At 37.7% G+C, this 13647-nt stretch overlaps 1 pseudogene; it reads right to left on the minus strand.

Annotated features, from left to right (window-relative positions):
• Nucleotides 1–9248: 9248 nt before the first annotated feature.
• Nucleotides 9249–12415, minus strand: LOC142344736 (dipeptidyl peptidase 3 pseudogene; annotated as a pseudogene).
• Between the last annotated feature and the right edge of the window lie 1232 nt (nt 12416–13647).

Below are 13647 nucleotides of genomic sequence, written 5' to 3' on the forward strand. Positions count from 1 at the left end.
TATTGCAAGATCGACTAAAATTTATTCACGCAGATGAATTGGAGTTGGGGGACTTTGCTTGTTAAAGGGTTTGGGTTTTTCCGGCGTAAGTTTGATTTTGAACTCGTCGTTTCCACCAACCAACATCGAAACGAAGTCCTGCAAAAATATCATTAAATTCGACTAAAAGATCCTCGACTTTGGATTTTTGCTCTACATTCAGTACAGATTTATTCCAATTAATATTACTTAAAAATTTAAGTTTTTCTTCGTGACGTTGTAAAGGATCAAGCTCTTCAAGTTGTTTCAGTTCTACCAAAGTTTCGAAAATTCTTTTATGAATTCCTGTCAAGTTTTGCGATGACGAACAGGCTCGGGCGTAGGGAACCAAAACTCTTTTTGGGAAAGGGATCGATGACTCGTTACTAGCTCATTAAGTTGAAAATTGTCTAAACTAAACAAACTAGGATCAATTGGTTGAATATATTCGGCTTGTTTTTCGGTTAAAATTTGGACAGGGAACTTGGACAGGGAACTTTGGGCAGGGAACTTGGACAGGGAACTTGTTAAGCATAACCCCGAATTATTTTCAAAACCAGCATTAGGCTCAACTATACCTATGATTTCTTCAGAGAATTTTTTAAACTATTGCGCACTTCAAAACTTCTTGACTGTGGTGAATAGTAAACTTTTGAGTGCTTTTTAGCGCAAATTTGTTCTTATGATGAATAGTTTTCCGCTGGCTTTGGCCACAGAGTTAATTTGCAAAGTAATATCGGGCAAGAGGAGCTTACGGGACTAAAGATCAATTAAAATATGATTTCGTTCAAAAAAGGGTAAACCTAGATTTGGTTGGTCCATTTTTGGCAAAACTAAAAATTGCTCAGTGAATGGTTGATTGGCTAGAGTAAAAGAAATATTAATTAGGCCTAACGTTTTTGCATAGATTCCGTTAGCCACTTTTACAACAGGGAATGGATTAGGTGGCAAGTTTTCGATGCTTGTTGGCGATACTTGCTTGATTTTGTCAATAATTAAAGGAGAAATAGCAATAGAAAAACTCCAGAATCGACTAAAAATGATTGAAAAGATAAAGGAACATAAAATAATTTAGTACAATAAGGGGGTAGCACTGAATTAAGATGAGCGACTTTGCGCTGTAATTGTGGCTTACCTAGTTTTTGGTTGTTTGTCGAAAGGTAGCTTCTGGTCACGCTCAGCTTCACAATACCAGCAATACTTCGGTCTGTGTCCATACTTTCCTTAAATGTCACAAAAGAACCTTCCGCGGTTTCCTCTGGCATTAGATCTGTTGAAGTTTCCATTTCCACATCCACCTTGTGACTGAAAGTTTCCTCCGTTGTTGTTAGGCTGAACACCATGGTGCATTGCTATCATTTGCTGCATCATGCCTTGCCAGTCGAAAGGAGGGTCGTTTGCTGCTGCGTGGGAGATCTGTTAATAGCTGAAATACCAGCAACAACTGTTTCAAACTGTGAGGTTGATACTTCATTAAAGGCTGACTCTGAATCATCCTCGGGGTACTGATCACCTAACATTAACCTTTTTGAGGCTTTTTCGCAATGTTGTTCGACGGGGGTCGCTTCTGGTAGAGTTAACAGATATTTTTTAAGTTTGTTTGGCATACCGTTTATAAAAGCTTCTTTAACTCTTCTAGTTCTATCATTTGCTCTGTCTTCTGCAGCTATTGCAGGTAAACCACCGGCGGTCGCTCGTGATGCTATATTTAGAAAAGCTACATTTGCCAATCTTTGTAACTCAGTTAGGTAGTCTTGAACTGTTTCTTTTGATTTATTAAACTTACGATTCTGAAACTGCAATTTAAAAAATTCAACGCGTTCGGGACCTACATACCTTTCACGTAAAGCTGCCAAAGCTAGATCGACATCTTCTCTTGTAGCTTCTGCAAGTTGATCATAGAAAGTTAGAGCGTTACCTTTCAGGTAAAGATGTAGGTACAAATGTTGATTAGCTGCATCAATTTGAGCCAAACCAATGCGACCTCTCAATTGCCGCTCAAATTGGTCAATGTTTTTAGTTTCTGCTAAAGAAAAAGTTTGCAAATTCAAAAAACGTTGGATAAGTTGTGCCATTTTGAATGGAAATTTTCAAAAACCTCAAAATTCTGTTCAGAAACACCAAATGACTCCTGTCACCATGTCACGAGCGCCCGGAAAGTAGTTTAAAACACGAAACAAATAGTCGCGTTTCGAATGGCTACAAAACTATTGCGCTGCGATTAGCGGTTCGCCTGGGGTTTTGTAATTTTCATTCCCTACGGATGCGAAAATTGGGTTACTTTGGTGTTTCTCAAGTTAAACTTAAAGAAAGGTTTTGAACTAGATGTTTGCTTTAATTCAAAGAGTCAGAAAAAATACAGGCACTATTAGAGCTGCTTAACTTCAGCTATCCAAATCTAATTTGTCCTGACAAAACTTAGTTTAATAGCACCTCACTTCAATATTTAACCTAATATTTACAGGTCAATGAAAATCAAATAACCTCTTAAAAAAGTAATAGCTCTAATGACAGGTCACGATAACCTCATGATCATGAGGCGTAGCTGCATGAACAAGACATTAGTAGTATTTAGAAAACTGTTATAAGCAACGAAAAAAAATTTTGGACATTCGCTGATAGACCTTGATACCAAAACGTATGACTGTTTGCTATATTGTTCAAACAAAATTTAGCCGGGTACTTCAATCTTTTATATTCCATCTGACAACGCAGATGTAACACCACTTATTAAAGAAAAAAAAGTTATGTCAGGCGAATGTTTTCACTGCCAGACGATGAAATGCAAAAATTTCTACGTCAGCCAGATCAACCAGTAATTTTTGCGCTGTTTGAGGGTCAGTTCAAACAAAGAACTCGCAACAATATCTGACCATTTCCAAAATTGTTCTAAAAAGCCTCTGAAGAACTAACTCAAAAAAACCTTTTTTTGTCAGTAGGATGGCTCGCTACTGACAAAGAGGTCAGAAATGAAACAAAGGCTCTCAATTGTCATTGCTAAAAAGAATACCGACCGAAAATTACAAGAGCCATATATCCGATACTATTAGTGAACAGAATCAGGAACAGAACGAAGTTTCACAAAACAGGCTGACAAAGTAAAAACATTTAAACCATTTTGATTCCGAGTACAAAACGACTTAGGAGAAAATTGATCACCTGAAACAATCAGAACGAATTTTAATTAATGAAACAGAAAGATTATTGTTAGATGCGAGTCACACCAACATACCTGCGTCTTAATTTTTGTACCATTTGCAACAACCTAACCAGAAAACTTCAAAAACCTGAATTTTTCAAATTTTTGGATTTCCTAAATCTGAAAGAACTTATAACCAATATCTATGCGAAAGCTGCAATCAGCAAGAAAAATCCAACGCCTTCCAGAAAACTACAGAAGACAACAAAAGCAAAAAGAACATCAAAAAACCCAATAAATCAGCCCACGATAGGCAGACATCTTCATACCGAAGAGAGCAAAACGTCTCGCAAAAAAGTTTGGAAACCTTACTGGTGACAAAGCACAGGAATCAGCTAAAGAAAGATGCTCCAACAACTGAGATCAAACTGCTAGAATCAAAGTACACGAGGGGCACAGCCGCATACGGCAGCGAGGCAAGTTTACAAAAAATGACCATCTAATTCCTTTTAAAACGAAAACTGCTCATACAAAGCATAAAAGGAATCAAACAAAACTTCCTCGACTGAAAGTAATTGCATTCAATATCAACGAGATTTTGTCTCCTGACTTAGCTCACGCTGACACTTTCTCAGAAAACAACCGTGGTGAAGTTTTTGTTAGTAGCAGTTGACTGTATGTCACACGATTTAGCGTTGAACCACAGAAAACAAAATATGCTACAACAAAAGCCAAACCTTAAAGAAAATTATTGAAAACAAGCTACCAGAAGGTGCTCTGATGCTGGTAGAGAGCTCAAAGCCTCACTTCAATTTCTATATTAAAACGAAAAAAAGATTGATATATAAAACTATTGAAACTAAGAAAGAAAACTCTTCTTTTGCTTAAAGAAACATACGGCTGCTGAAAAACTTGATATAGAAACATCATGACGACAAGTTGATATATTCATAAATTGACCACTTGCAAAAATTTTCAAACAATGAAATCGAGTCAATAAATTAGCACCCATCAAGATAACAGAGAAAAATGTTCCGTTTTTGTTATCATTATCTGTTGAGGCATCATTGAATATATTTCACCGTCCAAAACATTGTTGATTTTGTAAGAATATCCAAAGGTGATATACCTTTTCGGAAAGGTTATAAACATTCGTAACGGGTGGTAACGCCCCCACCGGTGACAAAAATTGATGAACGTTTTATCACGGGGGGACGCCCCCGTGATAATGCGTGCATTTTATACTACTTATGGGTGCAAAACAACCTATTAGGGTGAGATTCGAACGCTCGAGCTCCAAAGTCCATGACAGAAGCATTTAGCACGCTGCTATCAGACCCCTGTAATTCTCTATGCCACAATCTTACTAAGGCAAACTTTACTTCGGAGTGAGTAAGATCTCTAAAATAAGAAAAGAAACGAGAAGTATTCAGTTAACAAACTTTTTAGAAAAAACTTGAAAACCGTCAAAAGCCAATTTTGCCTAAAAAGGCGCGTTTAAAGTAAAAAATACATTAATGGTTAGAACCCTTTTTAGTATTAAGATCAATGTAAACCTTTGAAAAACTATTCTAGCACAAATCTCATTTGAGCGATTAGAAAAAACTTCCACCGAACTTATTTCTTAAAATTACTACAAAAAAACTCTCACTTTACTTTATCATTGTCATCCTGTTTATATGTCTCCAAGGGCGATTATCATGAAAGAAGACCAGCATCGATTCATGAACAAAAACCTACAAAAAAGAAGACCGTAAAACAGCTACAAGACAATAAGTGGATATTATCAGATTTGAGAAGGCGCTGATGAAAGCAGCGCAGGAAACGACCAACCATTTTAAAGGATAAAAAAGGGAATTTATATTTGATCCGACAGGATAGATGAAAATGCGAGGAAAATTCTTGACGACTAAGATATTAAATAAATTCCTTAGCCAAACCGGGAAGGATAATGCAGGCACAAAGAAATTACTGGATTCCCGCAAGGTTTAAAGTCAGAACTCCACCAAATTCTCCATTACAAGAAAAACCTGGACTCCGTCAACCCTGAATGACACAGTACCCAACTTAGTGCCAATTTTGCGTTTTCTGATTGCTTGGGATAAAAACAAAAACTAGCTTCTGTTGCTAAAGGTTTTTTCCTCTTAGTTTGCTCTTAAACTACCACTCTTATTTTTACTTCTGTTTGTGGTCTTCTTTTGGACACGTTTCCGGTGGCTATTATCTTGAAAGAGCCCAGTCCCGATTCAAGAACACTAACATACGAGACCTACAAGAAAAATTCGTCATTGCTAAACAAGAGTTAAGACAATAAGTAGATAACCTCCAACCACAAGGCGCTACCAGTCGTCAGCTTTGACTTTATCCAGTCATCCAGAGTAGAAAAGGCGTTGATGAAAGGAGCGCAGTACATGATTGATCTTGTTAAAGGACATGTAAGGGAATTTGAGTTTGATCAGGTGACGATAGATGAAAGCGTGAGGAGAAATGTTTACGACAACTATATCAAAGAGATTCCCCTGAAGCGTCAAAAAGCACTCTATGTGCAAACAGCAGTCTTCAAACTCCCCTAGTCAACGTTTGCTTTGCTCGAAAGAAACGAAAAACTTATATCATCTTATAAAGCTTCTCTAGAGACACTTTTTGTTCTTGGATTGTGTTGCTCTGACAAACTATTTTATTTCTGCGGCTGAGTTTTGCTTTCGGCGTTGACAAACAAAGTCGAATATAAAATTAAAGTTAAGTTATCCCAGCATTAAGTATTTTTGAGTTAATTTCACCTAAATTGTGTCAATACTTGGCAAACTTGGTATTCCTTCCGCCTGTAAGGTTTACGACTTCAACGGCAATTCTTTGGCCGGCACACACCATGATTCTCTACCTGGAGCATCGGTGCTTGAATTTTATTTGATATCTAATATGCGCACCCACACTCTAATAAGAATAACATGTGGTCAAAAAATCTATCAAATTAAAAAAATGAATTTTGTTTAGTCGAAATTTAACAATCTGACGGCTTTCTCTCTCTCTCACTCACTGACTCAGTCGCTCACTGACTCACTCAGTCACTCTCATTCACTCACTCATTCTTTCTTGTTTTGAGTATGAACTGTTTTTGGGCACGCTTGTCATTTCTCCATTACAGGATATACACAATGGATCAACAAGCAATATATACTTGAAATGAAGAAAACGCTGCATATTTAGCTCAGCATGTGTCTGAACGAATTGATATGATTGGCAGATGAAACATTTGCATGTTAACAAAAAAGAAGATCGTCTTTTCCTTAAACTGAAAAGGTTACATCTACAATTTCAATTTAAAACCCGAGAAAAGTCTCCTCTGACCAAAAAGCTTTGTCCCCGCACAAAACTGGCAAAAAATTGGCAAGTTAATGTCGCGACCAAAACTGAAAAAGAAATGCAAGTTTCTTCACCACGAAATGTGCCGCACGATTTGTAATGGGCGGGGGCGTCCACACCCGTGACAAAACGTTTACTTAAGATCTGCAACGGGTGGGGACGTCCCCACAAGTGATGAAACTTGTCCTTAGTACAACAATCAATTGATTTGTTTTTTAATTAAAAATGCCACCAGTTAAATTAGCAAATTAAATACGCGAATGGATAATACAAAATTAGGAAGATAAGTTTGAGTAGTACCTCCGAAAAGACAAATAGTCAGATGAAAATCAATCAAGAAAGCAACAGCATGAAAAGACCAGAAAGACCCATATAATAGCTAAAGCTTGTTTGAAAGCAATTAACCATCCAATCGAAAGAGGGGAAAATATGAGCTCAGTACTCCAACGAGCGGCTCCACACATCGAAGTACCTGCAGAGCCATAAGAGTAACAAAATTCCTCCTTAGAGCTGGACGAATAAACAACGGACCATAGTGGAAACTATTACAAGAAAAACTATTTGAGGTCTATGCACTAAAAACATCTCCAAAGTGCCACTTCGTATCAGTGAGAAACAACTTAAATGACGACTTACTGCATCAGCTTCAACTAAAGGACAAGACTATTTTAAAAAAAAAACATGGCATAATTAAAAGATCTTTTACTCAAGGCAGTTCGTAGAGTTGATACTTAAAGAACACAGCTGGCACGATTGCCGGAAAACAGCCGCGATAGACGCTTGTGGACTTCCATGAAATCAAACAACTAAAGAAATAAGATAGACAGAAAAGCAGAACAAATGGCGCCACGCACACAAATTTTAACTGCAAAGCAGTAAAAATCACAAATTGAAAAAAAATTCAAGAAGTCAGGTCGTAAGAATAATCGATGGAAAAACGACAAATTAAAAAACATAGCAGGATAAGTCTTGACGCACAATTCAAAAAGTTTTCATTGACTAAACAACAAACTAGACCTAGAACGGACTATGAGTGAATTGGGAAAATCAATTCGAAAAAAAATTAAGACAAAAAAAAACAAAAACAAAACAAAACGCATATGAACAATAACCCACTAGCGAGAAATGGAAATTTGGTTCAAACAAAAAACTAGGCCTAGAATGAACTATGAATGGATTGGAAAAACCAATTAGAAAAAAATTCGATCCAAAAAATAGTAAAAACAGTAAAAATCACTACTCGCTCCACTTCCTGTTTCGGCGTGACCAAAATCACTACTCCAATTTGACTTCAAAAATCATGAAAATGTGTGAACATATCTTTAAAAAAAGAGAGCGCCCCAATACAATTCAAATTCTTTGATTTGTAAAAAACCAAGATGTCCCCAATAATTGCCGCTATCGCTTCGCGGCTATGAATTATAAGCATAATGTTTTCCGGCAATTGGCTTTTCGCATTTATGGTGGGACTCTTACAGGTCCCTGATCTATAACATGGACAAATAGAATAATTATGAAGATAATACGCTTTTGAAACGGCAGCCAGTGTAGCTGTCTGATATAACTCGGTGTATCTGGTGAATTCATAATACGCTGCAATTTCTCTACCTGATATTTAGGCAGCCCATAGTAGAGTGAATTACAAAAACCTAGTTGTGAGATCACACGTACTCTGGTTAGTTGAAGTAACGAATCTCTGTTCATTCATTCTTCGCTGCAAAATATTTTGCGTAAAAATTTTCGAGGAAACTAAATTATTCTGTTTCAAAGTAGGCATGTTATCATCATTCGAGAAACCTAAAATTTCATTTTTCGAAAAATTCCTGACAGAAGGTAGTATCAAGTCGCATTGAACAGCTTTCTTTCGGCTAACAAAAATAAACTCGTCTTATCTGTGTTCAACTGAGTTTCGCACTTATGCAAAGTTTATAAGATGGGATTGAAGGCATCATGTGTCAGATAACGGTATCGTCAGCATAAAGTAGAAAGCCAGTGGAACAAAATTATTACGCTATCGAAGTTGATTGGAGAGCAAAGTTTCCCCTGCAGCAGCTGACGACAAGGCTTGATTTTGATTATAGCACACGACGCTCAAATATTTACAAAAAAAGAAACACAGTTTGTAATGTTTCAGATGTGTGCATCTTTCCTTTGGACAATGTAGGGCATGTCTAACCGCGTAATATTTATTAAAAGCGCATAATGATGGCATCTTAACGAGATCATAGCTATCTTGAAGTGGAATGGCGTCACGAATTTTGCTCTTCATTTTATCAAAAAACTATGGATTCAAAGGCATAGAATTAAGGCATTATGATGCACCCTTTTCATCTACCTCGCAAAATGAGCGATTCTAAGTTCGTTCTTTTAAAGGATTTTATTGTTATGTCAAGACCAGAGAACCTTAAACCGGGCTTTGATGCAATATTTAGAATTGCTATCAAACATTGTGCGATAAAATTTTCCCCTTGTTTCTATAAGAACTTATTCTTGAAATATCTTGTAAATTGGACAATTTTTTTATAACTCATGGTAATTTTTTTAAAAGTGATTCTGTAAATCATTTAAGGCTTTGAATTGACTTTGGAACGTTGCGCCATGTCATCACATACCAATTACCGCAGTAATTTTTTTTTAGTTTAGCCAAGAATTTGCAATAATAAATCGATTATTTGATGTTATGGCTTAACCACTCCCGTATGTAAAAGGAGGGAGGTGAAAAATGAAAATAGGTTTACGGTTGATTTAATTGTGGGCATTGTCGTTATTATCACTCTCATACAACGAAAGAAAGCACCTTGCTGCTAATGAGTTAGCACAATTTAGCGAATACCAAGTTTCTCTCAGCTAAAATCATTAAGTCGTCCATTATTTTCGGATCGTCTCGATAACGGTCCACAAAGGACTGGATCAACCCAATAGGCGTTTCTGGATAGTCATATTTTAACTTGATCTCTCCCTGAGAATCCATTGACAAATTTGGCAGTATTAGCAACTTCCTGGGAGCTTTGTTATGTATCACCGCATCTCTTACGCTGAGGAGGAAGTCGTTTGGAGTTGAGTAACTCGAAAACATTTTTAACGCTTCGGAAATATTTCCCGTGGATTTGAAAACTTGAAGTTTGAGTAGAAACTGTCTAACAGCATTTTGGCAAATATTAATTTTTGCTGCATCGAAAATCAGTTGAACATTTATTACGTTGCCGTCATTGTCTTTTAAAGGCGTAACAGTGACTGCAGTAGCATCCGCCTCCATGAATACCTGCATGATAGCAAAAGCCGCCTGCATGTGAGCTTGGCCCCAAGACTTTTTCACAGGATCGTAAAACTCAAGTGACCTCAGGCCATCATATGCAAATTGGAGGTAATTCATTGAAACTACGTTCCTTTGGTCCTCTTCGGTTAGGTATCCGAAGAGTTTCAACACCTCTCTATCAGTACACAAGACAAGGCCTACACATTCAGCTCTGCATTCTTCGTAAGGTGAACTGATTGACGCAAACTTGCCATCATAAGTCTCTCCTGCTTCATAATAAGACTGAACGGGTTGTCCAGTCAATGGGTCCACAACTTCAGGAGTATTTTGACTATTGAACAGGAGTCCACTTCCATGACCTAGCAGCTCGTGGAGAGCAGTTTGCAACTCCCAAGCTTTTGCTTTCCAAGCCTTTAAAAACTCTACACTGGCTTCACCAAGGAATGGAATTCTGGTATTTATAGGGTTAACATTTTGGACATTTCCCAAATCTAAGTTTTTGAAGCCATCTCTTTCTCTGATGTCATCATAATTAGGAATGTTGATTCCCGAAGGAACGTCGCTGCTCCCAAATGTAATAATATCAAGCGAGGTGAAGTCTGGTTCAAGAAAATTTTGTTTTTCGAAGTCCGAACTCCATGGTAGCTTTTCCAGAAGCGTCGGGGCCATTTTGACTAGCTCTTCAAATTTCTTGCTGCGTTCTTTGTTCACAACTGCGACAAAACCTTCAAATTCAGCTCTGCTTCCATGGGGATCTCTATAGTTCTCAATAAATCCGATGTAGTACTCGACAGCAGGACCCTTATTCTGAACCCAGTAGCGAGACGCGGTTTTATGGTCCTCTATAGATCCACTTTCGAAGCTAAGGATATAATTAGCTATCATTTTCGATTCAATCTCATTCGATACATGTTTTGCAGCTTCTCTTAAACCTTTATTTACTCGTGTGAGAAGAAGATCATAATCTCCGTACTCTAAATGCAATTCAGGCTCTTCGGCAACTTTGGACATCGTTTTTGATTTTTCTGACGCAACTTTAACAACAAATTGCTTATCATGTTTCTTCAGCAGCCTTGTATTGTATCCAGATATGTCGTTCTCATCTAAACTCTTCTGAACTAACTCTACATCTAAGCTTGTGCAGTTATGGGATAGGTACGTTGTGTTCCCATAAGATAGCTGGAATTTCTCTTCAGCGAACTCGTAAATTTGTTTCTGAACATATAACCAAATATTGGAAATGTTGTCAAAGGATTTGCTCATTTTGATCAATGTTTCAAAAGAGTTCAAGGTAAGACCAGGTAAAATTTTGGTATCACCAAATGACTTATAATTGCCAAGATTCGATAGCACTCCAGCGCTGTACATCAGGAATGCTTCAACTTCAGTTTTACTGACTTCGACCGTACTGCCTAAAGCCTGCTCAAAATCTGGATCAGAAAATAAAAGGAAGAGCATTGCCACGATAGCTGGACTTTCAATTGAAGTTTGTAAAGGACATATGAGGGCACCGTCATTTGATGCCTTAGAGAGCCAGAAGAGATACTGTTTTTCAGCATTTGTCAGAGATTCGAAGGCCGTCTTACATTCAAGCTTGCAAATAGGTGTATCGAGTGGCAAAACAAAACGCTGCTCCATGACAATTTTTTGCATCTAAAAACGAGTAATACACTTTTATATCAGGTGCTTAATAGCTGCGGAGCTCAGTCCTGTATATCAAATTTGCACGGAGAGAAAAGACTTGAATCTAATTATCGGCAAAAATAAACAAACAATTCACTACTTTAAAAAGTAGCACAAAACATCTTCGCGCGACGTCCCACTGATAACGAAAGTTGCGAAGAGTGGGAATTATTTTTGTACTTGGTTTATGCAAAATGCACAACAAAAAGAAGCAAACTCTTAATACCTGAGCATGCGATGCAAAGGTGTTTTAATGGCAAGTGAAAAAGACAGAGCCAATGTATTTGAACATGATCGATGTACAAGTATTAGCTGGACTTGGTTATTGTCTGAGCAGTTTTGTTTTTCGAAGCTCTTTTGTCTTGTTTCCAAAACCATCGGAACAGCTGTTTTGTGTGGGTTCTTCCGACTAGTACCTGAATTTTTTCTTCCACTTGAGATGGATCGTCAACCGCTGGCACACTGGATAGACAATCCTCATGATGTATTTTCCTTTCTCCCTGGTGATGGATTTGTCCCAGTTTCTTAATCCATCGCACTAGCAGTCCCTCGTGTTCCTTGAAGCTGTACAACCACGTAAGAACATGATGATCTTTTACAATGGTAAAGTTTCTTCCCAGTGAAAAATTCCAAAAGTAGTATGTGAAATAAACAATGGTAAACAACTCTCTCTTTGTTGCTGAGTAGTTTCGTTGACCCTTATTCAGAGTATACTGGCGTACAAATTACTCTGTCCCCCAATTCGTCTTCTGGGTAATGAATGTTCCTATTCCAGTTAGAGAAGCATCTGTTGTCAAAGAGAAAGTGTCGGTATCATTTGGAAAACTCAAAATGGGCGCTTCCTGTAGTTTTGATTCAAGATGCTCCACAGCTTCGCTGCATTCGCCAGTTCAAACAAATTTTTGGTACAGTGGTTCCGCAATTTAAACAAAATCTGCTACGAATCGGCGATAAAACCCGACTAGACCAAGAATTGCACGGATTTCTTTCAGACTGTTCGGAGGTTTCATTTTAGCTATTGTGTCTACCTTTTCCAGATCAACTTCCACACACTCTTTTGATATAATGTGGCCTAGAAACTGGGCCGGTTTCTGAAAAAGCGGCATTTTGAGCTTTTGATATTCAGAACGGCCTCTTTTATCGGACAAATGCTCTCCGAAAGACCTTCCAAGAATGATTATGTTGTCAAAATAAATCAAAACTATCTTGTCTTCAATCCTGCCAGGATTAGTTCCATCAGATTTTGAAACACTCGATTGCTTATTTGCGCTAATGTAAAACCCATTGGCAACCTCTTCCATTTATAAAAACCGATAGAAGGGATGAACGCTGTCAAGCTTTGTGATTCCTCCTCTAAGGTCATTTTGAAAATAGTCTGTTATTGAGTCGGTAGTTGAATAGGAAACATTTCCCTCCACGATTCTATTACATCACTATTTCTTGGCAACGGCTAGCTTGTATTTTCAATTTGCTTTTAAACCCTTGTAGTCAACTACCAGTCGTAATAATCCGCAATTCATTTTGACTAAAATGGACGGTGCAGTCTAGTATCAATAATTTGATTCCAGCAAATAGTCTTTTTTCACGTCTTCCACAATAGTCTTTATTGTTTTGCGCTTTTCAATTCTTATAGTGCCATAGGTACGTCGGAGCGGTTTCGCATTTCTTCTCCAGCTTTTTTTGCCGTATTTTATCATGGAAACCCAAGTTATTGGAGCTTTGGAAAATTCTTGAACAAAGCATGCATGAACAAAGCAAACACTTGGTCTGAGGGATTTCTACTCAAGTCTGTCCCCTCCAGGGTTGCATGAGTCCTCATCCGGAATGCTTCCGGCAGTCTTGGTTTGTCTTTAATTGAATCATTTAGCTGCAAGCTGTCACAGTTGCCGAAGAGTTCTCTTTTTTGAAATTTTTAAACAAATCGATTTCATTATCTGACAGGGCAACAACTCTCAGTGGCCTAATTGAGTCGTTTCAAAAATCAAACTGTCAGCCACTAATGAACCAGTGCTACTTTCAAACTCTCTCAGCCCTTCAAATAGGCCATGATTTTCCTTTCCTCTGGTATTCCGTTTTTCACAATTCTGTCTATGCGGGCTTCATGTTTCGTCGGTATAATGAGTGTGTTCAATAAAAAAGCGTATGAACTAAAATTGTCTACGTTCTGAGTAATAAGCGGAATACTTAA

Source organism: Convolutriloba macropyga, chromosome 8, assembly GCF_964194025.1.
Source record: "Convolutriloba macropyga chromosome 8, txConMacr16.3, whole genome shotgun sequence".
Classification (NCBI taxonomy): Eukaryota; Metazoa; Xenacoelomorpha; order Acoela; family Convolutidae; genus Convolutriloba; species Convolutriloba macropyga.